The sequence below is a fragment of the Peromyscus maniculatus genome, chromosome 3, assembly GCF_049852395.1.
Source record: "Peromyscus maniculatus bairdii isolate BWxNUB_F1_BW_parent chromosome 3, HU_Pman_BW_mat_3.1, whole genome shotgun sequence".
Classification (NCBI taxonomy): Eukaryota; Metazoa; Chordata; class Mammalia; order Rodentia; family Cricetidae; genus Peromyscus; species Peromyscus maniculatus.
This window is the reverse complement of record NC_134854.1, coordinates 102,305,851-102,331,358: the sequence shown is the minus strand read 5'-3', so window position 1 is coordinate 102,331,358 and position 25,508 is coordinate 102,305,851. Positions and strand designations below refer to the sequence as shown.

The 25,508-nt window shown below is 37.1% G+C and overlaps 1 protein-coding gene across 2 annotated transcripts in view; it reads right to left on the bottom strand.

Moving 5' to 3' along the window:
* Lrrtm4 (leucine rich repeat transmembrane neuronal 4) overlaps nt 1-25,508 on the bottom strand; it is an 800,827-nt gene that overhangs the window by 296,219 nt on the left and 479,100 nt on the right. The gene's annotated exons all lie outside the window — the stretch shown is intronic.

Below are 25,508 nucleotides of genomic sequence, written 5' to 3'. Positions count from 1 at the left end.
GGGGAAAATATTGCTGAAGACAGCATACATGCTTGAGTCATAGGACATGGAAAAATCAAACCAGTACTGGAAGTTATACAGCTACTGGATAGATTTCATAGTGCTCGGATGTTGCTGGAGGGCTTCTCTCCAGGTTCCCCAAGCCCCGCAGTCCCACAATCCACTTATAAAATAATCACTCAGACGCTTATATCACTTATAAACTGTATGGCCATGGCAGGCTTCTTGCTAACTGTTCTTTTATCTTAAATTAACCCATTTTTATAAATCTATACCTTGCCACGTGGCTGGTGGCTTCCCAGCGTCTTCACAAGCTGCTTCTCCTGGCGGTGGCTGCAGTGTCTCTCCCTCAGCCTTCCGCTTCCCAGAATTCTCCTCTCTCCTTGTCCCACCTACTTCCTGCCTCGTCACTGGCCACCAGTGTTTTATTTATATAGAACAATATCCACAGCACTTGCCCTTTTTTCTTTTTTTTTTTTTAAAAAGGAAGGTTTTAACTTTAACATGGTAAAATTATATATAACAAAACAATTACCGAGGAAGAATTATAGTTACAATATTAAAGAAGATGTCCTATCTATCTTATACTTGTGAGTTTAAGGTTTTATATCTAACTTATCTTTTATCATAACTGAGGAAATTACAACTATCTAGTTTTCAACCACATCAAAGACCTGAGAAGGAACATAATGGTACCTGAGAAATGGTAGATGGATGCAAGCAACTTTCGGGAATCTTGCAAGAGTAGACCAAGACAGCTGGCAGCCTGGACAGTCACCTAATGTTTCTCAGCATTGTTGGTGCATTCAGATTGGCTACAGGCCTAGAATATCTGACAGACCATTTTCAGAAGCAGGAATTTTCAGAGACCATCTTACCCTGTCTTGGCAGAGTACAGTGGTCACTTTCCTTGTGTCCCGCTTGTCCAGAAAGGACAGCATTGCATTTGTACTGTCAGCCATCAAGGCAAGGGCAGTTCTTTGCCCAGTAGGCCATTTTGTGCCAAAAAGACAAACTTCCAAATGGAAATGTCTTAGAAGCCCAACATTCTCTCGGGATCAATTGGTGCAGCCAGGAGCAATTGTGTCTCACATCAACAGAATTTTAAGTTATTTAAATGCCATATTCTCTAGGTCTATGAAGTGTTTGAAGATTACCTATCTATCTGAAATATATCTATGTATACCTAGAAAACTTAACTAACATGGCTACAGATATGATTATCATAGATGACTAATTATTAATCTATTTTTAATTATCCATTACAATTTTAAATGAGTTACATAAACATAATACCTCAAACAAGAATAGAAATATATATATATACACAGTATAACAATATTAACTTCAAGTTTGTATCAATAAACTAAAATCCATACCAATGTAAAACATTTTAAACATAAACTAAAATCTATACCAATGTAAAACATTTTAAACAAGTTGTTCTTTAAAAGTAGGTTAATTAATCTATCCTTTTATCTTATCATCTCTATATCCTCCTATATATCTATATTATATCCCCTTTTCTTTTTTAGAAAGAGATCACATTTATAATCAATCTGTTTTAAATAAAAATATTGGTTTTCTCTGTCCAGAGGGCTCTTCTGATTTGGGACACAAGAATTGCCTAACCATTTTTTTTTTTAAAGCAATATGTCTGGGTTTAGAGGGGGAGTGAGCCAATTCCACCTCTAAAGCCAGCTTGGTATATTTGGGAATTTGGGCATAGCATCTCTTACTACTTCCTGCTGGAGGGGGGCGCTGTATCTTATGGGGATGTAAAGAAAATTTTAGACCTATGGGGTAGTCCGTGAGGCTGTATTGTTTGAACCAGTTGCCTTGAAACCGTTCTGGATGCTGGATCATCTGGGCCATGGTGTCATCAGAGACCTTTCAGGGGGTCTTGGCTGTTGAAACCTGATGTATCTTAATCTGGAACAAATCCATAGCCTCTGGCTTTCTGTGGAAACAAAAGCAGAACCTCTTTTCCAAAGCAACATATCCTTAAATCCAAATTTTGAAGTCAAGGTACCTTTAAAATATACATTTTGGCATAACTCAACAGCTTTTGCAATCAAATGTTTTTCTTCAGTTACAAATATCAAAGACAACATAATCCAGATTCTCTGTGTGGTAGCCATCGTTACGTGGCTTATTTTTTATATTACCTTGAGCCTTGAGCCTATTGCTTTAAACTGTACCATTCTAAGACTGAAACTGTACTGTGGCTGCTGGCTCCACCCACTTTAGCTGCCCAACATGGCAGTGGTACATTTTCCGCCAGCTCTGGGAGTCATCAAGTCTCAGAAATAGTGGGTCTAAGCTTTTATCAAAGCAGCGTGTAGCCCAGAAACCTCTTTTTTTTTTTTTTTTTAATACTAGTAAAGACTAAATCTACCACACAGCTTAATGTGCCGCTGGCAGACTCCTCATTTCCGCCATACTGTTGGTCAAACACACACGCCAGGAACCCGCCAGTGTTCAAACCCGAGTTTTGCGCCGTCTAGCTGATCATATGAGACAAGAAGCAGGAACCTGGTTTTGGCTCTGTTTAGAATTGGTTATTAAATATTCTCAGGTTTAAGGTGGAAGCTCGAGCCGTTGGGCGCCATTTGTTGCTGGAGGGCTTCTCTCCAGGTTCCCCAAGCCCCGCAGTCCCACAATCCACTTATAAAATAATCACTCAGACGCTTATATCACTTATAAACTGTATGGCCATGGCAGGCTTCTTGCTAACTGTTCTTTTATCTTAAATTAACCCATTTTTATAAATCTATACCTTGCCACGTGGCTGGTGGCTTCCCAGCGTCTTCACAAGCTGCTTCTCCTGGCGGTGGCTGCAGTGTCTCTCCCTCAGCCTTCCGCTTCCCAGAATTCTCCTCTCTCCTTGTCCCACCTACTTCCTGCCTCGTCACTGGCCACCAGTGTTTTATTTATATAGAACAATATCCACAGCACTCGGAGGTTCTGTGAACTCTATTTAGAGAAACGTCCTCAAAAGTGTTTCCTCCTGTGAACCCTTTTGAGGTAGTATAATGACTGGACTGGCAGGATACACACACCAGTGCAGCCATGACGCAGAGACTATGAGAGTAACCAACCGTTTAATTGACTGGATTTAAATCCTACTCCACAAGGTAAAACCCAGGCCTACTATTGTCAACTGGATCCGCAAACCTGTGCTATCTAGATCATAGGCCACATGGGAGAACCCAATAACAATAGTCTGTTAAATGGACATGACATTAAATTGCATCCCCACCTCTAATCTTCATACTCATAGATTAGTGCATCTCACAACACTCATCAAATAAGCTCTTTTTAAATGGTAAAGATGATTAATACTAAGACCCACAGTAGATCAATGTACAGAGAATTTGTGAGCATGAAGATTCTTAGCTCTAAAAGGCACATCTATATAAAAAGTTCTCTCCCCTCAACACTTAGTGGTCATTTCAGAAGAGATGGTGGACAGATCATACAAGAAAAAGAAAGTTGATGTCTGCATCAAAACAGTGCTTCCTGGACAGAATAGCACAGTCTACCGTGAGCGCACAGAGGCTTGGACTGTATGCAAAAGACTTCAACTAGATTAAGCCATTTAAAACCTGAGCAATGATGGAGGAGAAGATCATGAAGTCACACCACTATTGGAAGATTTATTGGTAATTGATGGCTGCAGGGGGAAGGACAGTCGGTTTCTTCAGGAGTGAAACCCCTAAAAGTCTACCCGCATTTCCATAAATGGTTCTACACCCTTTTACTTATAGGCAGTACTGAATTGACCAGTAGGGTGGGAGAGAGAGAGAGAGAGAGAGAGAGAGAGAGAGAGAGAGAGAGAGAGAACACATATGAAGCTGCAAGGGAAAACAGGAGAGGGTAAGTGGTAAGAAAGGAATTGGAGAGTTGGAGGCAAGGGAGTGGGGGTGGATGTGATCAAAATACATATGCATATATTAATATTAAATAAACATTTAAAATTTAAAAAGTACAAAATTTTGAGGGAAAAGTGGTGGTAGACTATGTCAGAAGTTGGAGTGGGAGGGACTAGAGGATGTTTTTCATCAAAACATATATGCATGCACAGAAAAGTAATAAGTATTATTGTGTTTTATTTTGCATTTAATGGCAATGGCTATATTATAGCCATTTAGTTAATAACAGAAAGGAAAAATTGTGTAGGGCAAATGGAACAAGTATATTTAAATAGCTAAATTAGCTGCTTTGAGGAAAAAAAAAGAAACCTTCAGTCACTTATTTTTCAGTTGTTTGGCAGCTCACCCCCAAAAATACAGACATTACTAAAACTCCTGACTTACCTAGACCCATTTATAACTACAGGAATCATCTGTGTATTTAAGGGAATCCTGAGTTGTAGACAGAGAAAGGTTACTGCTGGCTTAACATTGTTTTTTTTTTTTTTGGTTTTTCGAGACAGGGTTTCTCTGTGTAGCTTTGCACCTTTCCTGGAACTCACTTGGTAGCCCCGGCTGGCCTCGAACTCACAAAGATCCACCTGGCTCTGCCTCCCGAGTGCTGGGATTAAAGGCGTGCGCCACCACCGCCCGGCTTAACATTGTTTTTAAAAGCAGAAATCATCAGAATACAATTTCTTTACTTTGAGTAATTGCTGTTTTTAAAAGTGAAACAGGCATTCAGTGAGTGGAAAAATTGTAAAATCAGTGACTGGAAAAAAATTCGGTTTTGTCCAATTTATCATCTCAACAAATTTGTTTTTGACTTACTCATTTGCAACAGTGCTTGGCAAAAAAAAAATCCATTCATAATCAGATCTCCTGATTCTCACAGTGCTGGGATTCAGCAGCTGCACTGTGCTCACTTCAGCGGCAAGGCTAGGGAAGGGACAGGCACTGGGACAGTTGTCTCCAGCTCTCCCTAAGCAGAACAAGCAGATGAGATGCTGGCTCAGCCACCCCAGTGTTTCCACATTGAACAGGTGCTGTCCATCACATGGTTAGCCCCACCTCCTGCACTGTCTGCTTCATCTCCTCCATTCTGGTGAACTCTTGAAGAAGCAAATTCAAAGGACCCAGCATCTAAACTGCTGCTCTTACTTGCAACCAATTCTATGGCACCTGCAAAACACATAAAAGAACTCTTCAAATTAGACTTTCCCTCTCTTCCAGGCATACATTTATATTTTTCTATATGAAAACAACTGAAGACCAACCAGTGGTCTAGGAAAAGATAATACCATTTAAAGACAAGCACAGCAGCCAAAGGATTTGAGGACATGCAGTTATGTGAACTAAACTAGCTTCAGAAAATTAAAAGGCAGGGGATGGAGCTCATGGGTACACTACTGGTTTAGCAAGAGCTAAAGGAAGCGAGAGACAGAGACAAAGATAAAGTGTGACAGAGGGAAGTAGGAGATAAAGACGAGGGAAGAAAATTAAAATTAGTCGCCACAACTTAAATTTACATCTTCTTTGAGACTTTACACACACTATTAAGCTTCTACGTATTGAAAAGAAACTTTATGGCGATGACATCGTTATCTGAGTTCAAGGACAATAGCAAGAATAAGACTGGCCGCAATCCAAAGGCAAACTGGGCAACAGGGAGCCGTCTAGAGCAGAGAGCTGAATAAATGACAACTCAAGCCTCAAGATCAGTGGGAAAGAATGAAATGAAAGCGATTGGAAAATAAGATTAAAAACAAGGAAAGACTAAGGAAAATTGCTCATGGAAAGACATATTCACACAAGTAGTATTTAAGATATGTGATTACCATACCACAAGCCAATTGTTGTATAATTATTCGATGTTTCTGGTTTTCAGGATAGCAGGGACTGTTCACAGATTCACATCTCTCTTCCTAAGAGGATTGACTACACAGTCTATCTAATTTCATTTGTCATTTCTCAGTTACATAAAGTCAAGCCTCTGCACAGTTTTGAAAGACTGTGATTATTTCCACAGACATCTCAGGCATGCCCAGAGTGTAGTTCATAGGACATAGGGAAAGTTAAATTATGGTGCTATTGCCAAATTAATGTCCACACCTGTAGCCTTACATGAAGTTCCATTTATGCAGAGATGTACATATGCCTGCCATAAGCTTCAATAATAAAGTGACTGTCACAGAAATGCTACACAAAAAAATTCATAAAAGTACCCATGCTCTTTTGCATCCTGTAAACAACCAAAATTACTTTGTGGAACATATCCTATAAATATTAATAATATATAAAATTGTGATACTATGATTAAGCATATTTGGGGGATTGCTCAGTGAGAAACATAATTGTTGGATGATCACAAAGTCTAGAGTTCAAATCCTTAGAGCGCACATAAATTCTGACATGGCAGTATGCACCTGTAATCATATATGTCTAGGGGACAATGGGGGACAGAGTCAGGAGTATTCCTGAAGTTGAGAAGCTAGCTAGCCTGGTGAACACAGGGGCAGAACACAAAAGACCCTATCTTAAAAACAATCGAAGGCAAGGACCAACACCCAGTGTTATCACACACACACACACACACACACACACACACACACACACACACACAAATATATGCACACAATCCATCACACACACATATATACAAAAAGTGGACATAAAAATTTAATTAACAGTCTATCACTATGTGTACCTACCATTAAAAATGATCGTGAAGATGTATGTGAAAATGTTTTGAAACTTGGAGCTAGCTAAACAATTTAATTGGATTATCTTAGCCATGAGGAGACCATTCATTAATGGCATGACTACTCAAAGTCAGATAACACACAATTTCGTTGTTAAACGCTAGTACAGACATGGTTAGTTTTACTTTTTCTTACCGTTAGTGAGGTGCATTTTAGGACTTGAGAACAAGTAGAGTTAGCTGGTGCTTCTAAATCCTTCTCTGTACATTACAATCACCAAGGGGGAACTTTTAGAGGGAATGTCCTTGCTGCATCCCAGCCCTAGGAAATGGCAAGCCTTTTGAACTTACCTCTCGTATGCTTTCAATGGAGGGTCAAGGTCAAGAGAGACCAAGCTACCAGAAGTACCGACTATGCCAATTTCCTAAACCCACATTATTTCTAACAAAAGTGTGCATATTTGTCCTTATTCCCACAGTTAAATCAAATTTCACCCCCTCTACAAAGAAGCTCCTTTTTGCAGTGAATAGAGACAATTACAGAAAGCCACAGCTGGTTAAAATGAAGAGCATAGACAAGTGAGAGTGGGATGACCAAACGGAATCAATACATCTCCAACACAACCTTAACGCTAAAGCTCAAGGAATATTGAGGGAGAGTGGACAGACAGATTATCAGAACCAGGAGGCCACGCCTACACTGTGAGGCAATGTCTTCTGTGTATGACAGGGATGCTGACCACAGGAAAGCACAATAGGGTCACCTGAACAAGACCTGCACAAAGACAGCAGCAGTTGACATGGGTGAGAGAAATTTCACAAGGCCCATCCCTAGAAGAAAAGCTACAAGTAATCAATGCTGCTGAGAGAGGAAAATCAGCTTAATCCATGGACAAGGACCCTGAGCAATCAGGAAATATCTCAGTTAACTTTTGGCTCTGGCCTTTATATGCATGGGCACTCTCATATTTGTATGCTCATGGGAACAAAGGCACATGTATGCATGTACAAAAGACCCATAACAATAAAAACTCACATGCTCTCTTTTTAATTAGTGAAAATTTGGGTGCTAAAGTGAAGACTTTTGATGCCAGTAATGAATTTTGGCCGTGTAGGCAAAGCATGAGAGATACTCAGTTCCCTTCAGGAGATGAAGAGGTGGGGCAGACTCAGGAGTTCTCAGCTATCACTGAAACCTAAAATGTGTCTGTGCTTTCTCTGTCATTTATTTCTGTTTTTTTTCCTCCTCTGCATCTTTCCTTTCACATAGCAATTCTTTTGACTTGTTGACATGTTTCATTTGTTCTTTAGATCTTTTGGAGAAAAAAATTCACCTTTTTATTTTTTGATTACAATCAGAACAGATATTATTATAACTATAACATAAGATTTTTACACACTTAAAATGCAAGATATGCTTTTGTAATTTTGTTTTCTATATTAGTAGTGAGACCCAAACCATATTTATTTGGAGAACTACTTTAAGCAGATACCTTATGTCAATTCAATATATTTAACACTGAATCAATGACATTGAATATTAAATCAGTAACTCCCAGTATTTGTAACTTGAATTTATTGTTGAATACCTATAAACACATTTATTGATAAAATATCCTGATCCACCGAGGACTGGAGATGTATTTTATCTAAGCAGCTTTTGTAAATCTCTTTATTACTTAAGCCAGTTGTCATTTTAAAAATACATTTGATTCTTCTCGCACTAATTTTTGTCAGTATCCTGTATTAATCTGCTGAACTTGGCAATGGTTTTCAGTATCTGAAACTGAATTTAATCATTTTTCTTGTGGTTATTTAGCATATTTGAAGCAAAGGAAGCAGGCTGTCATCCTTAAAGAATGTACTGCAAAATAAATAGATTATGTTTGCCTCAACTTAAAAAAAATAATCCTGACAAATGTCTTTGAATTTGGAAGGCCATGATCCTTTTCAGCAGTAACCTATTATCTTGTCACAGTGGATGCTTTTTCAGTAGAGTTGTCTAAATATTCCAAAGATGTTTTTCTCTTCTTGCCTCTCCCTTTAGTTTTCCTCTTCCTTCCAATCCTCCTCTTCCATGTACTTAACAACCCCCTTCTTTTCCTCCCCCTTTCCTCCTCCCCTCTGGTTTTCTCCTCTTTGTGGTCTATTATATAGCATTAGCATTGGCATATTGAAATGAAACAAGAAGAACTAAGCAAAATGGCTTATGTTTGGCACAGAATCAACACAAGCTCTGCCTGTGAGATGACTCACTCCCTGATCACCAGTTGACCAGCATAACTTATTTTTAGTTGAATCACTGCTAAGACACCTAACCATTTTTTTCTCCTTTGCAAGCAGTTTGCATGGGATTTCTAAAACTGAGCAAGCTCTTCTTTGATGGGTATTTGCTGTAGCAAATAATTGATCCACATACAGAAGTTAGTGTGATGGCAATGGTAGACCAGTTTCTACTCCATGGTCTTTTCAACTGATTATGTATTTTCCTTGACAATTTCATATATGTATGCAGTATACTCTGTTTATTTGTGCCCCCCACTTCCTCTATATCCTTCATACTCTTGCCATACACCTTCTTCCTCATAAATCCCTTTCCCACATTCATAACTTTTTGTCCTGTGAACAACTGATTATATCCAGGGAAGTGTGTGTGACCATAAGTTTAGAACTGTCCTTTTTGAGCCTGGTAGGCTCACCCTTGAGTACATAGCTCAAAACAATGACTGTCCCTTCCCCAGAGTCTATCAGTAGTCAATATTTCCCTAGAGCAGGGTAGATAGAGTTCTGTGAGCTACACCCTCCCCTCAAGGTCTATAATTGACTCTTGACAATCCCAGTCTAATTTAGGCCCAGTGCTGGCAACCTCAGCTACCTTGAGGTAACGATTGCATTAGCTGTGTCATGATAGAAGATGAAGTCGCTCAGCCCTTTTCATTATCTTCCAATTCTTCCACCTTCTGCTCAAAAATAATAATAATCTTTCAGTTTCTCCGCCATCCTCAGGTTTCACATATCAAGCTGGTTTTCAAGGAAAGGTTTGTTTTTCAAAACACAGGTTTCTGTTGTTGTTGCTTTTTATTAACTTTGTTTCTGAAATCATGGCAGGGAAGTGGCCAACCACTTTCACTGGCAAAAACTTTGGTCTTCATGTTCAATGACCCTCCTCCCTTTGTGAGACTGGAGTGATTAAATGGGGTTCTCTGAAGACAGACATGTGATACTGGGATGAAGTGGAGTCTGTCTGTATCCATCGGGCTTTTGTTTGGCTATGTAATCTTAAGCCAATTACACAACTATTTTGTGCAAATATTCTCTGGTTGAATAAATAATAATTTTGTATTATAAAGAGACTCTTCAAGTAAATAAGTAAATATGGAGGATTCAGACAATTATCCTGGTAAAAACTGCATTGTGTCATTAGGAAAATGTATTTAGGTGCATGGGCTTTTGGACTTTTTAAAACTTTCTATCAAAAGAAACATACATATTTACTTATTTGTATTTAAATGGGCACTATTTCTTTGGTAAGCCATCCCCACATAATGGGAATAAATTTAATAATTCAATGGCTATTTTGAGTTCATAGCAAAAGATAGGATATCCAATGTTGAAACTGGGGATAATCTATGTATGGTAGGGCTTTGGGTATGAGGTTTATTTATATTTTATTATTTTTATTTTTAAAGATTTATTATTTTTTCTGTTTGTGTGTGTGTGTGTTTATACTGCATGTGTGAATGTGCCTGTGGTGGTTTCAACTGGCATCATATACCAGGGAGCTTGAGTTATATGCTCTTGCCATCTTCCTAACATTGGTTCTGGGAATTGAACTTGGGTCCTCTAGAAGGGAAGCAAGTGATTTTAACCACTAGGTTATCTCTCCAGACCTATTTATAATTTAAAATAAATTTTAAACTATTTAACAGATCTTCTCTGTTCATGCATAATTTATTTAATACACAAAATGAGCCATGGATGTGCTTCATCCATGGGTAGATGGATAGAATCCTTGCTTAGCTTGCACAAAGCCTCTGGTTTTAGCTCTGGATCCACCTAAATTGTATGTAGTGGTGCACATCTGTAATCCCAGCACTTGGGAGGCAGAGGTAAGAGGATTAGAAACTCAAAATAAATTTTGAGTACACAATTTGGAGGTTAGCTTAGACTATAGGACTAAAAAAAATCTTTAGTGTGATGGCTAGCACACAGTGTTAGAACTTGATCAGTTATTGTATGCTCATACTCTATGTATAGCATACTTTATTTTAAATTTAATTGCAAAATAATATCAATAGTATCACTTATAATATGCAGGTAGTCAACAGCTTTTAATTGAACTGACGTACTGCTTAAGGTCAGAAAATCTCACCTGTCATTGGACACCTACAACTACTCAGGGGTAGTGAGGTCATGGATCTTAGAGGAGCATATACTATTACCAATTGGATTAACCAGCATGCTTCTATCACTACATTCTAAACATATATCAATATGTCAACAGATAAATATAGATCAAATAAGTATAGACCAATCCTGCTCAAAGAAGCTTCTCTTTATAGCAGATTGAACCCATTTTAGAAAGTCACAATTGTGACAAATGAAATCAACAACTGTCTTTGGGTGCCCAGCACCAATAAATACATGCACAATGCTACCCCTACACTTAAGGATCAGAGAGCATAGCAAAAGGAGGGCAGAAGTATCATAAAGTGGCAGAGGACTAGGGAATCTGCTGCCAGTTTGAGTCTTCTAGATATGACAAGGAAGATACACCTATGAAATCTCAACAAGATGATTGCCAAATAAGACCTGAAAAATGAAAACACCAATTGACATGCCAATTTGTTTGATGGAAATCTCCTGAGACCCCACCCCTAGATGAAGAGCTACAGAGAATTAACAACGAAGGAGAGAGGGGGAATTTAACTTCCCCAAGTATGGGAACCCTAAAAAAATGTTATAAAACACTAATTAGGCAGGCCTGAATTTATATATACAAACAAAAATAAATGAACTCAGCATATATATATATATATAATATGTTTTCTATTTTATTGATACACATAACTATGTATATTAATGAAATAACAAAAAATATAGAGCTGAGACATTTAAAACAAATAACACTTCACTACAATATTACAATAGCCATGTCATTTGGACTATAAAATCTTGATTTGACTCTTAATTTTGTCACATTCTTGATTCACGACACTGAAAAGGTTATGGAAATAATTTTTAAACCTGAGTTTCTCTACATCTAGACAATGGGCTGCCCTACTTACTTCACAGTTTCATGGAGAGACACAAATTAGATAACGGAACATTCCTTAGATTATCAATAGTGGGACCAATTTTAGTTATTATAATTATATTTGACTAGTCTTAAAAGTAAATTTGTGTCTCTAATGCCAGGGATTCAGATCTTAAGCTTTAGGGCTGCCTTTAATTCACTGTAGTCAGTAGAATGGGGGGAAGGATATCTTCAGAAATCAAAATGCTGTAATAAACCTGCTGAGACACTGAACGCCCACGCATTAATTACTTCTCCACTCAATTTGATGTGGAAATTTTTAAATTGAGATCTGTTTTGTTCTAGCCTAGTATAGTACATTCATCTAAGAGTTTATTACAATCACACTGATTTCTCTAAGAAGAGAGTTAGTATGTTAGTATGGTGGTCAGACTGATCTGATTAAGACTGTTTTGTATGCCATTTTGCTAGAATAAAACAGAATGCTTTTCATATATTATGTGTATCATATAATTTATATAATGACTTTCAAAAGTAGTTTTTTTATTATATATACCACATTGAATGAGATCTAGACAACTCCAATCTTTTTATTTCTCTGATGAATTAGTGTGGATAATTATAAGTTGATTAATCATTATTCTCTCTTTCTTTATAGACACACGCACACACACACACACACACAGAGAGAGAGAGAGAGAGAGAGAGAGAGAGAGAGAGAGAGAGAGAGAGAGAGAGAATCACAAAGATCGCCCCCCTCAATCTGTTCACTGAGAAATGAACATTGCATTGTCTGGTAAAGAAATAGGGCTCAAGTTGACTTTCATAGACATCCAGATACACAGGGCCTAGTATTTGATAGCTCTGAATGACCAAATTAAACGGAATATTGTATATTGTATATAGTCTCCTCAAGAACATGTGAAACACAATTCATATTTAAAGGAAGACTACAGTGGAAGTGGCCACTGTTCCAGGGTATGTGCAGGGCAGAAAGTGGAGAGCACAGAGGTTTGAGAGGAATGCCCTGCACACTTGCTTCATTTTTGAAAATTGGCTTGAATTGACCCTTGGAAAAGACTAATATTTTCTTTCTCTGTAGATCTTTCTGCATCTTTACATCATGTGACACACCTCAGGGATAACTGCTTCTTGCACTAGACAGTAATTCTCCTGCTTAATAAGATGGAAATCTCAGTATTTACAGAGTTTTAGAGCTTCTAAGCTAGATTAATCAAAGAACACACAGCAGAGAGAAAAGCTGAATGTCATTCATTATCCTATATAAATGATAAAACTCAAGATCTGAGGAGAGTAACACATGCAATTACTGCAATCAATTTAGAGTTAATAATTATTTAATCAGTGTTTAAACGGATGAACAGTCTATCTAGTAATTAATGCAGGTGTTCCAACTCCACACAGCCTTATCTGGAAATATGACCTTCTGCCTCTGCCTACTCTACATGCAGAATTATTATGTTGGTCCCTTAAATCCGGAGAATTGAGGCAAACTCAGAAAGCAACCTGGTATTCCTCCCCACAACCAATGTCATAAGATATATTTTCATATATCTCAAGATGTATTCTTTCTTTCAGTGAAGTGTGGCTGAGACAGGTGGCTTGGGGTCTCCAAAGCTTAATCACTCTTTAGCATTCTGTGATGCTGGCACAAGTCCCAGGAATCTTCAGCATGATGCAGGCAAGGATAAGGGGAAGGGGGAGCTCAGTTTCTGCCAGTGAAAATAGCAAGGCTCAGACAATCTTCACATAGTTTTCCTGAGAATCAAGTCCCCTTTGTCCTTTTGTGAAGGAATAAACATCTGGATATAACTGTGCTCTGATATTATTTTATATATTTTATTCTCTCTCATTTCTCTCTCTCTCTGTTTGTGTGTGTGTGTGTTTGTGTGTGTGTGTGTTTATGTGTGTGAGAGAGACATACACAGGGAGAGAGAGAGAGAGAGAGAGAGAGAGAGAGAGAGAGAGAGAGAGAGAGAGAGAGATATTCTGTGTGTCTTAGTATTTATTTCTGTCTCTGTGTGTAGTTATGTGCATACAAGAACAGGTGCCCTCAGGGGCCATAAGAGATCATTAGAGTGGAGTTTCAGATGGTTGTGAGCAATCAGACATAGGTGTTGGGAACTAAACAACTCTCCTCTATAAGACCAGTACATGGTCTTAAATATTGAGCCCACTGATACTGCCCAAATCTTTCTTATGTATTGAAAACTTTGTCTTGATCTTTAATGCTCTTTGTATTTATTAAATTCAATCAAATCAGCACTATTCTGTTCTTGGAAATCTACATTGCTGAGAGAAATATTAGTGAAAGCTTGGAGTGTGTGTATGTATGTGTATACATGTGTACTAAATTGGTAAATAGGAAGAAATATTATATGCATGTGCATATACTGACAATGTGAATTTTAAGGAAACCAGAAGCTTAGGAGTTGTTCCTTACATTACTTATGATTCAGCTTTATCTGACATATTATTTCTCTTTCCTTCCCACTCCCCCCTCTGCTCGTGTGTGTGTGTGTGTGTGTGTGTGTGTGTGTGTGTGTGTGTGTGTACGTTGATTTGCATGCCATGGTTGTCAGAGGGTTCAGATCCTTCTCCTTCTGGGGCTAGATTGATAGGCAGTGATGAGTTGCCCAACATAGGTACTGGGAACTGGGTCCTCTGCAAGAACAACACATGATATTAACTACTAAGCCATCTTTTCAGCCCTCATTCCTTGCATTTCTCACCCTACCTATGTGTAAACATCAACTAAAAGATAAATGCTGTGGAATACGTTAACAATTTCATTTTGGAACCCTTACAGTCTCTGGTGAAGAAGCAAGGAGTATTTCTGACATTATCTCTTAGTATCCACCACCGATAATATTGTATAAACTTTAGACAGTGATAGGAAGAAAGCGATAGTTTGGGGCTGTATGATTACAAACCACTTAAAGTGGACTTTCATTGGGCACCATGACAGCTACCTCATTCATTGCAGTATCTATCTGGCTGATAGAGTACAGAGGGTGACAGAGGAAGCTAAGAAATGGAATCTCAACAACTTAATATAGAAGTTGATTTTTAAAGTTGGCATTTCCTTACTCTCTGATGGAAGACATAGATTCAAAAGCTTTGTAAGGCATCTTCAAAGCAATTTCCCAGAATGCTTCTCATCCACATTCTTCATACCACAAAATCTGCATGTATATTAGAGGGACTAGCTTACCATCAGGTGGGTTACACTGTCCTTTAAATTCCCAGTCCAAGAGATGGATGGCATCAGTGGTTTGCAAGATACCTTTCTTAAGCCTGTTAAAACACTTCACAATTTAGAGAAAGTAATTCCCTGTAACATAAGAATATTCTCCCTAGACTGAGATTCTGAATAATACTTTGTTCTTTTCTGATTGTCAGATATAACCTACTCTGAGGAAGCTACTAGACACATTAATTTATTCTGAAGCTAATGTGGTTTTGCATAACTAATCCCCAGGTACTACAACATGTGGAAATTTTATAGATTTTCCATAGTACCTATCACACTCTTCTGATGTTTATTCAAAACACAATGCTTGAAAATTTCATGATAATTAATAATACTGATGATTCATTGAAAATCTATTCTCTGTTGTGATCACAAAGGGGAATCTAAAAGTATTCTTTCATTTAGTTAACACAAAAATGCTTTCAAATATGACCACCATCCACTAAATAAGAAATTCCCTGTATGTATTGTTAATGAGTGGTAGAACTGAGTTTTCATCTAGATGTCAGCCATGTAAATTTTACTGCTTAGATTATATTATTATCATTACCCTCAGAGAACTCACATTATAATTAGGGATGTTTATTATGAAAAAACTATTTAAACACAATGGACACTTGACGCATGTGCTTGTTTCCATTGACTGCCTGTTGTTGGGTCTTATCTTCAACATCTCAACTTACCCAGAGAGCAGGATAAATACATATTTAATCAAAGGGTGGATAAATACTACCATATGGTGCTAAATCACATTTTGTAACAATATTGTCTGACAGAATAGTGTTCTGGATTATATGAAATGAAATTTCATGTAATGCTGGGAAAAGCCTGAGGCCATGAGTCAGAGAAAAATACTAGTTATCAAAAAGAGGGATATAACAAAACAATGAAATATATGATTATAGCTCAATGGATTCTAGTTCTGAATCAGTATCCTTTGCTAATCATACCAGTTTATTCTCTTCCCATTAGATAAAAGAAAATTTACATAACTGACCATATACTAAGCTTCTATATGCATATAGGAGGAAAGGGGAAATGATACCAACCCATCTATTTCATGTCAAATGAGGTTGCATTTGTAAAATACTATAGCAGCAAAGACACAGTTAATGCTTTACAAGTGTTTCTTCAAATAAAGATGAAATAATTCTGTCTGTGTATTGTGTCAATCACTATGAGATAAATTAAGGATGTTGTAAATATGAATCTGTAGCTTCTCTGAGCAAAATACAAATGAAATATTTTGGAGTTTTCTCCTTGTCCCACTCACACAGACAGGCAGACAGACAGACAGACAGACAGACAGACAGACAGACAGACAGACACACACACACACACACACACACACACACACACACACACTACATATGAACTTGCCTTGGAGAGAGGTATAACAGCATACTGCCTAAATACTCAGATGTTGACCTTCAGTTGACTTCTCTGACCCCTGGCTCATCAATTACTATTTTCTGAATTTCAATATCATTACTAAAATTTGTAAATACCTCATTTCCACCATCTATAAAGCTGGGCCAATAGTAATTTTGGACCTGTGGTCTGCTGTGTTAGATATGTGTTAGATAATTGGAAAGACTCAACAACTTATAGACCTGTGAGTAAACACCTAAAAAGACATCACATTCGCAATTGCCTCCATATATGGCTATAGAACTATGTTCTGAAGTTCAAATTCTGTAGATCTATTTGTTTTTAAAGTCACAGATACCCCACAGCAAATAGTTAAAAAGGAACAAAGAGGATCATCTATGGGTAGAATTTGAGGTGCATAAGGTTACACCCAAATTTGCTGTGATGAAATGTCAGCATGAAGGAAAGAAATGGAAAGGAACTTGTCTTTATAGGTGTTTACAAGGCAGATGAGGACTCAGGTTTGATGCAGGGAGGGGTGGTTTGGTTCTGCCCCTACTTGGTATGACAATATTTTTAGATTTTTAAAATGTTTTCTGCTAGTATGTGTATGCATTATGTGGGTGCCTCATGCATGCAGAACAAAACCAGAAGAGAGTGTTAAATCATCTGAAATCTGTAAGGAACTCAAGAATTGGAAAGTGAATGCCAGTCCTATGGAAGAGCAAATAGTACTCTTAACTACTCAGCCATCTCTCTACACTCCTTTTGTAATGTGTGTGTATGTGTGTGTCCTTCTATGTGTATGATTGTATAAGTGAATATAAGTACTCTCAGAGTCCAGAACAGGGTGGAATTGAAGTTATATGTAATTGTATATATATAATAAACATATATGTATATACATCTATACATACATATAAAATCTTCAATGTCATACTTCACAGAATATATATATATATATATATACATACACACACACACACACACACACACACACACACACACACACACACACACACATATATATATATCAATGGAGTTGCAAAAACCACAAACAGCCATAACAATCCTAGTGAGAAAGAGCAATGTTGATCTCAAATTATACTACTGAGACATAGCAGCAACACCTGTGTGATATTGTCTCAAAAGCAGAATTGAAAACAACAGATAGTAAAGGATCCAGAAAACAATTTATACATCTCCAGCCATCTAGTCTTTAACAAAGTTGTCAAAACATACATTAAAACAAACAAACAAACAAACAAACAAACAAAAAACAGCTAACTCATGCAATGAGCACAGGACCTGGTACCACTGCCTAGATGCCTCCTAAACAGATCAAGCCAATCAACGGTCTCACCTATTCAGAGAGCCTGATCCAGTTAGGGCCCCCTCAGCCTTTGGTTCATAGTTCATGTGTTTCCATTCGTTTGGCTATTTGTCCCTGTGCTTTATCCAACCTTGGTTTCAACAATTCTCGCTCATATAAACCCTCCTCTTTCTCGGGAGGAGGGGATTGGACCTGCCTGGACTGAGTCTACCAGGTCAATATCAGTCCTCGGGGGAGGCTTTGCCCTGGAGGAGGTGGGAATGGGGGTGTGCTGGGGGGAAGGGGAGGGGGGCAGGAAGGGGGAGGAAAAGGGAATCTGTGGCTGTTATGTAGAACTGAATGGTATTGTAAAATAAAATAAAAGGAAAACAAACAAACAAACAAACAACAACAACAACAACAAAAGTCTCTTCAACAATGACATTAAATTCCTGAAGGAAAACCAGTAAAAGTCCTTAAAGATAAAACACCAACAAAGACTCTGAATTATTATTATTATTGATATTTAAAGAATCCTTGGTGGATTTTAGATGTTTAGATACTGATAAGAAATGGGTTGTATGAGTTCTTACATTGGTTTACTTCAGCTTTGTAGTAAGCGCTAATACCAGGAAGTATGTCACCAGTTGGACTTCTCAAGATCACTTTATGGTGTTCCTTACATTTTAGGTCCTGAGTCAATTTTTATAGGAAAAGGCATTCATATTTTTGTCAGTCATTGAGCTGAATTAGCAGGAAAGTTAAAGTATATTACTTTTTAAATCCCCACAGTCTACAGACTTTTTAAAATTTTAAATTTCTAACATTTATGTAATGTCTATGTCTGTGAATGAACATGCCATTATACGCATATGGAGAAGACAATTTGTGGGAGTCACTTCTCTCCCACTACCTTGTGGATCCTGGGGATTGAACTCTGGTCATTAAGCTTAGCAGCAAGCACTTTTACCCCCTGAGCAATCCCATTGGCCCCCTATTTAAGTCCTTAATTACTTTGAACATCATATGCTCTTTCTAATGAAAATTATTTTTGTCTGCTTCACTGCATTTATGCATGACTATCCTAACTTCTTTTGCTGGCACTATAAGTGAAGTTGTGGCTTCATTTTCAGATTGGTCACTGTTGGCAGAAACAATGACCTCTAGGATTAGCATAGTGACCTCTCATTATATGATCATAGGGAATTCATCTATATGATATAATTTTCTGTGTGCATATTCTTTAGCTTATAAGGTAAAGATAGTTGTATATAAGGGATTTTGTGTCAGGTGGGAATGGTTTGATTTCCTACATTGCAAAGTGAAATAATTTTATTTCCATTTTTGTTTCTCATCTGTGTGACTATGATAACTAGGACAAATGAAAAGGATTCTTGTTTAGTTCATGGCCTTAGAGGAGCTTCTATAATTTCATCATAAACCAGGACTTTCATAGACCTTTCTTAATGTATTTATCAGACTGAGGATATTTCTCCTACTTTTGTGTGTTTCCAAGTAAAACATAATCACACAGATTGTTGGTTTTCATCAAATACTTTTCCTGAGTTCATTGTGATGAGCATGTGGTCTTGTACTTTATGTTACTAACATGGTGCATTAAAATGTTTAATTTTTACATGCTTAGCAAATTTTGAATTCATGCACTAAATCCCACTTGGTCATGCAGTGCGATCAATTTTACACTTTCAAATTCTGTTTGCTATATTCATTTTTATATTTCTATTCATAAGGGACATTGTTGTATGGCTTTTACTTTTCCATATTTTTTTTTCTGTTCTGTGCATCTGGATAACAGGGCGAGAAGGAATTTCTCCTCTACTGTAGTTCCAGGAGAGCTTGAGAAGAATAGGTAGTTATGACTTAAATCATCAGTTCTCAACTTACATGCCATGGCCCCTTTGTGCATGCATCAGAGGCAGGGTTTCTCTATGTAGTTTTGGTGCCTTTCCTGGAACTCACTCTGTAGACCAGGCTGGCCTCAAACTCACGGAGATCTGCCTGCCTCTGCCCACCCCCACCCCCACCCCCGCCCCCCAGTTCTGGAACTAAAGGTGTGTGCCACTGCCCAGCATGTTTGTAGCATTCTTTATCATTGTTAGTATTTTATTCTCTATTATATTATTTCACTTTCTTATTTTAATTGATTATGCATTTATTTTAATTGTGTATGTTTCTCTATTTGTGGTTATGTGCATATGACTGCAGTGGCCACAGAGGCCAGAAGCATGCATCTAATCTCCTGGAGCTGGGGTGACAAATGGTTGGAACTATATTCTTCAAGGAGAGCACATACTGTGAATGGCTGAGCTAGCTCTCCATTGTCATGTTCTGTTTTACTCATTTGAACATTTTGTCTCCTTGAATTGAATCATGTGTTTAAATGTTTGAAAGATATCTGATGCTTTTGAAGAACCAATTTCTAGTATTTTGTCATCTCAAATATGCTTTATAGTTTCTGTTTATGTCTAGTTTTCTCCATCATTCATTCCATTTTTAAGGCTTTCTCTGGCCTGTTTTACCCACTGTGTTTTGAAGGTGATGGGGTGTTATTGATTTGCCTTCTTCTCTATTAAAGCAAGTCTTTCTAGCTAATGCATTTTTCACAAACCTACACTCTTGATGTAACCCATAAATTTCATTTCATTTTCAACTTCACTTAAAAGCATTCTTAAGCCCTCAGCCTGTTTTCTTCTTTGATGACTTTCTGAAGTACTACTTTTTGTCTGATTTCCTCATGTTTGTAAAATTTCCAAATCTCACTGGTTTATTGGTTTTTTTTTCAGTTTTATGAAACTATTTTTAGAAAGCATGCTTCTCATTGTTTTTAACGATTTATTTTTTTATTTTGTACTTGAATATTTTTCCTGCATGTGTGTATGTGCTCCACTTACTTGTGATGTTCAAGGTGGCCAGAGGAGGACATGAGACTCCCTGGTTCTAGAATTACACATGATTGTAAACTACCGTGTGGGTGATGGGAACCAAACCCTAGTCCACTGAAAGAGCAATCAGGACTCAACCACTCAGTCATCTCTGAAGCCCCAGCTCAAATATCTTTTTTTTTCCTTTTATTTTATTTTACAATACCATTCAGTTCTACATATCAGGCACGGATTCCCTTGTTCTCCCCCCTCTTGCCTCCCCTGCCCTTCCCCCCAGCCCATGCCCCATTCCCACCTCCTCCAGGGCAAAGCCTCCCCCGAGGACTGAGATCAACCTGGTAGAATCAGTCCAGGCAGGTACAGTCCCCTTCTCCCAGTCTGAGCCAAGCGTCCCTGCATAAGCCCCAGGTTTCAAACAGCCAACTCATGCAATGAGCACAGTGGAACCCTGTACCACTGCCTAGATGCCTCCCAAACAGATCAAGCCAATCAACTGTCTCACCTATTCAGAGCGCCTGATCCAGTTGGGGGCCCCCCAGCCTTTGGTTCATAGTTCATGTGTTTTATGGCTGAACACAAGGCCTCCATTGAGAATGAACTACTTCTTGAAAATCTGTGGTCTGTTCTGACAGGGTGTGGGCATTCTTTGGATGCTGCTAGGCATGTTTTCCTGTAGATGTTCAATGGTATGCTCAGCTCTCAAATTACCTGACTACAATTGTCAAATTATGTCTTCTCACATCAATACTGAGTTTTGGCTTCAGGCATCTGGGAGTTTTGTGGCAAGGTGTCTATATATTTATCATTATTTTAGCATTTTGTTCATTTTTTTTCTATGTGGAATCCTTACTTGTTTAATGAGTTAACTAATAACCTGTAATTTTAAAAAGTGTCATGTGACAACTCTACAGTTATTATTTATTAATCAGCTAATGACTAAACATTTTCTCAAATGCTTACTAAACCTAATTCCCGAATCTTTGCCAGTCTGTAATCTCTGTTTGGGTTTGTAGTCTGGGTTTGACTTAAATTTTAATGAGTTCATTTGAAATTCTAACATAGCTTCCCCTTCCTCAATGTGCAGAGCTTCATAGTCAGAGAGTAGAGAGACTATTTAGGCTTCTTAGGTCTTGGCTCAGCATGTTCATCTTTCCCCCCACAGTATTGGATTGCTGGGTTATGAAGAACACATCAAAAGTGTTTCAGAGACATTAAATCCTCATACTTTTTCAACTTCTTCCTTTCACTTTTGTGGTTGGCCTGTTCTCTGCCCAACTCTTGGATTGCTTGTCTTATATGTAGCCCCAGGTATCTGCAATGTTTAAAACATTTACTTGTACATGTTTTGGGGAAACAGTCCTCATTTGAAGAGCTTTTAGGTCTGACTAACTGCACTAAGGCTTTATCAAGACAAGCTTTGAGAGAATGGACTTTCAAGAATCTATCTGACCGAGCAGATGAGGGTAGTTCTTCAGAAATGAGGCTTTGAAAGATCTGTTCTCCCCTACATCTTCTAGTTCATGGAATGTGGGATTTTCTTTTTTTTCTAGCAAGGCCAGTGAGGAACCAAAGTCAGAAAATAGGACTAACATAAAGTAAAATAAAATGTCACAAAACTCATGAGTTTTTCCCTGATTCATCTTTTTATATGAAAACTTTCCACAGGTTGTTTCCAACCATTGGGTAGTCTTGCTATTTACATAAAGTTTCTCAAAATGTTCCCCATTTTACTGGAATTTATGGAGTGATGAATTTTTTGAGCTTTTCTCTCTCCTTTTTATACTGACATCCACCACTCAACATAGATTTTTTTTAAATATTATATTCTTTCTTTGATGACATTATGCAATTTCATCACATTTCCCACTATTACACTTTCTTCTTCCTAACCCCTCCACTACTCTCACTGAAAATAAAAATATTTAAAAATAAGATGCAATTGATCAAATCACATATTAAAATGTGCAATTTTGTGCTATACAGAAAGGTACTCTAAACAGTACTGTTACTTAACATTAAAAGAACTGAGAGATTGATTTTATTCAATCTTTTTTTCTTGATTTTCTTTCTAAATTTTCTATGAAGGAATGGAATTACATCACTTAATAACATAAACTGAATTTGTTTTAAAATAAATTGCTGTTTGCCTTCATAGTTTTGTAATATTACATTTTAGTAATCTAAAGTTAATTTAGAGTTATTTCTGGTCAAGTTTAAAATTTTATTTTTCTCTTTAACCCTAGAGATCCCAACTCTTTAAATAGTATACACATACAAATTATGAAGGATAAAGAGTGTTTCATAAAATGCCCTGAACATTCTATTTTTGAAGTAAAGCAATGAATCATCAAATAGTTCTAAAGTATGATATGAACTTTAGCATTGATACAATAATTACATAACTTGAACTTTGGGGTTTTGTTGGTCAGCATGCTCCAACAATACAATTCCCCTCCTAAACCCCTATTTATATATTTATATTTTGTTATACAAATATTTAAAAGGATTTCCAAATATTTTACAGTTTTTCAAATATTTAAAATGCTAATTAATTAATCTATAACTACAACATATACTTTAATAAAATTCAGTACAAATTTGAGGATGTAGGAATTATGAAAAAACTCTGGTAGTATATAAATATTAATTTAGTTATTATTTTGAAACACTAAATATTTTCAGTGTGATGGAGTTTTGTAAAGCAGAACTGAATTTCCTCTGAATTCTCTCCCAGATTTTGTAGATGTAACTTAAGCAATCAGTCATGGACATCACTAGCAGTAGAATAAGAGAAGTGTCTCTTCCTACTGCAAGATGCATACAAAATTGAAAGATCTGTCTTCTGAAGTTCAAACTGTGTCACAATTGTGTACTTGTAAAAGTAAATCCAAAATTAATGGCTTTATTATTCTTAATATCAACAAAGTATACTGTGCCTCTGAATTAAAGAACAGTTTGCAGTTTCTGCTGTCGATAAGGTTCTAAGACAGAAATTTAAAAAGCAACATCTGTAAGCACATCAACATCTGAGCCATCCTTTGGGTATTGTTCTCACTGGAGCCTAGGCAGGGGGAGTGTCATTGACAGTACCTATCTAGAGAAGCAAAGCTAGTGACCCGGTAGAACTCTGTTAATTTAGTGCATGTTAATAAGCAGCACAGTTATTTTTGTACTTCTCAAAGCCTTCAAAGTTACCAATGATTTAGTATTGGGGCACACATTATTTACAATGTCTTTATATAATAGTTAAAATCTCTAAAAAGTTCAGTTGTAAAAAAAAATGTTATTGGCAGTTTTCACTTTTTCATTCTATGCTGTCAATTTAAAAACAACTGACTGAGAACTAATAGCTTCTGTAAATGGCATAATAATGGGAAAAATTTAGTCAACCAATTACAATGGTGACTATATTTTAAATTATAGATGAATCCATTCTAAGTGGGTGTTCCTTAAGCTCCTACATAGCCAAACCATGTTTCTGTAGTTACAAAATACTTTTCTGTAAGTTCATTATTTTAATAGAGGCCCAAAGTCTGTAGGAAAAAACTAGCATCTAAATACACACATTATTTTTAAATTAATTCAATGATTTAGGACATATGGTTAATTAAAATTTGACATGTCATTCTAGTTATGCAAACTGTCTTATCAACTGTTTTATTATGTCAAAATTTGTTTTACCAATTTCCCTGAAAGACAACAGAGGACATGATGCAGAAGAGATGAGAAACATTCTGTTAAAGCTTATTTTACATCATGATAAGTTTATATTAAGTTTAAAGGCCAAATATGGGAATGATGAGGCAGCTCTCTAGGTTGCTGTGTAAACTAGAGGACCTGAATTCTGTCACCATCTATATTTGAATACCATGATGGCAGCCTGGGCCTGTAACTCCAGCATGGGGTAGTGGAGAGAGTTGAACCACTGCAGAACTGAAACTTTGTCTCAAAGATTTTAAAGTGGAGCAATAAAGCAGGACCCTTTATTTTCTCCTCTGGATACCACATGAGCATGGGCATACACACACACACACACACACACACACACACACACACACACACACACACACATTTTAAATTAACTTACAATTTGTATTCTAGTAAGTGCTATATAATAAAAGTTAAGAACATTTATGCAAGTATAGAGAAGCAGAAACACCCTTAAGCACAACATATTGAACCTTGTTCTCACAGTGTGGTGCCCATGACAGCATCAACATTACTAACACCTTATTGTTGGATTTTCATGTTTCATTCTGATTCCAGACCAAAATGATTAGGAACTGTATTGAACAACATGGAACCACTATAGAAAATTAATTGAGTGTGCCAAGATCGCATATCCTAGCCTTCAGAATTTATACACTCAATGTACACACAAAGCCATAGCACTCTATTGTAAATATTTTATTATTTAATAATTTGTAAATGATACTTTCTAGTTCTAGTATTACATAGCATTTTCTTTTTATTCAAACATTTCAGCCAATAAGTTCAGGAACAAAATCCCTATCAATGTCTCCTCACTCACTGCAAAATTTGGTCTTTATTGTATTGATATAGATCTTTTCCATATTATCTATTCCCCATATTTTGAATACAGACTCATTTTTTGAATGTTCTAACCAGTGCTGCTATTTTTAGAGGTTGCGGAAACTTTGGGAGGCAGTTCTGTTTGCAGGAAGTAGGGTTTTAAGGTATCATTTTTGCATTATAATTGATCCTCAGCAACTTCCACTCTCTCCCTTTGCCATGATCTGAAGAGCTTCTGTCACC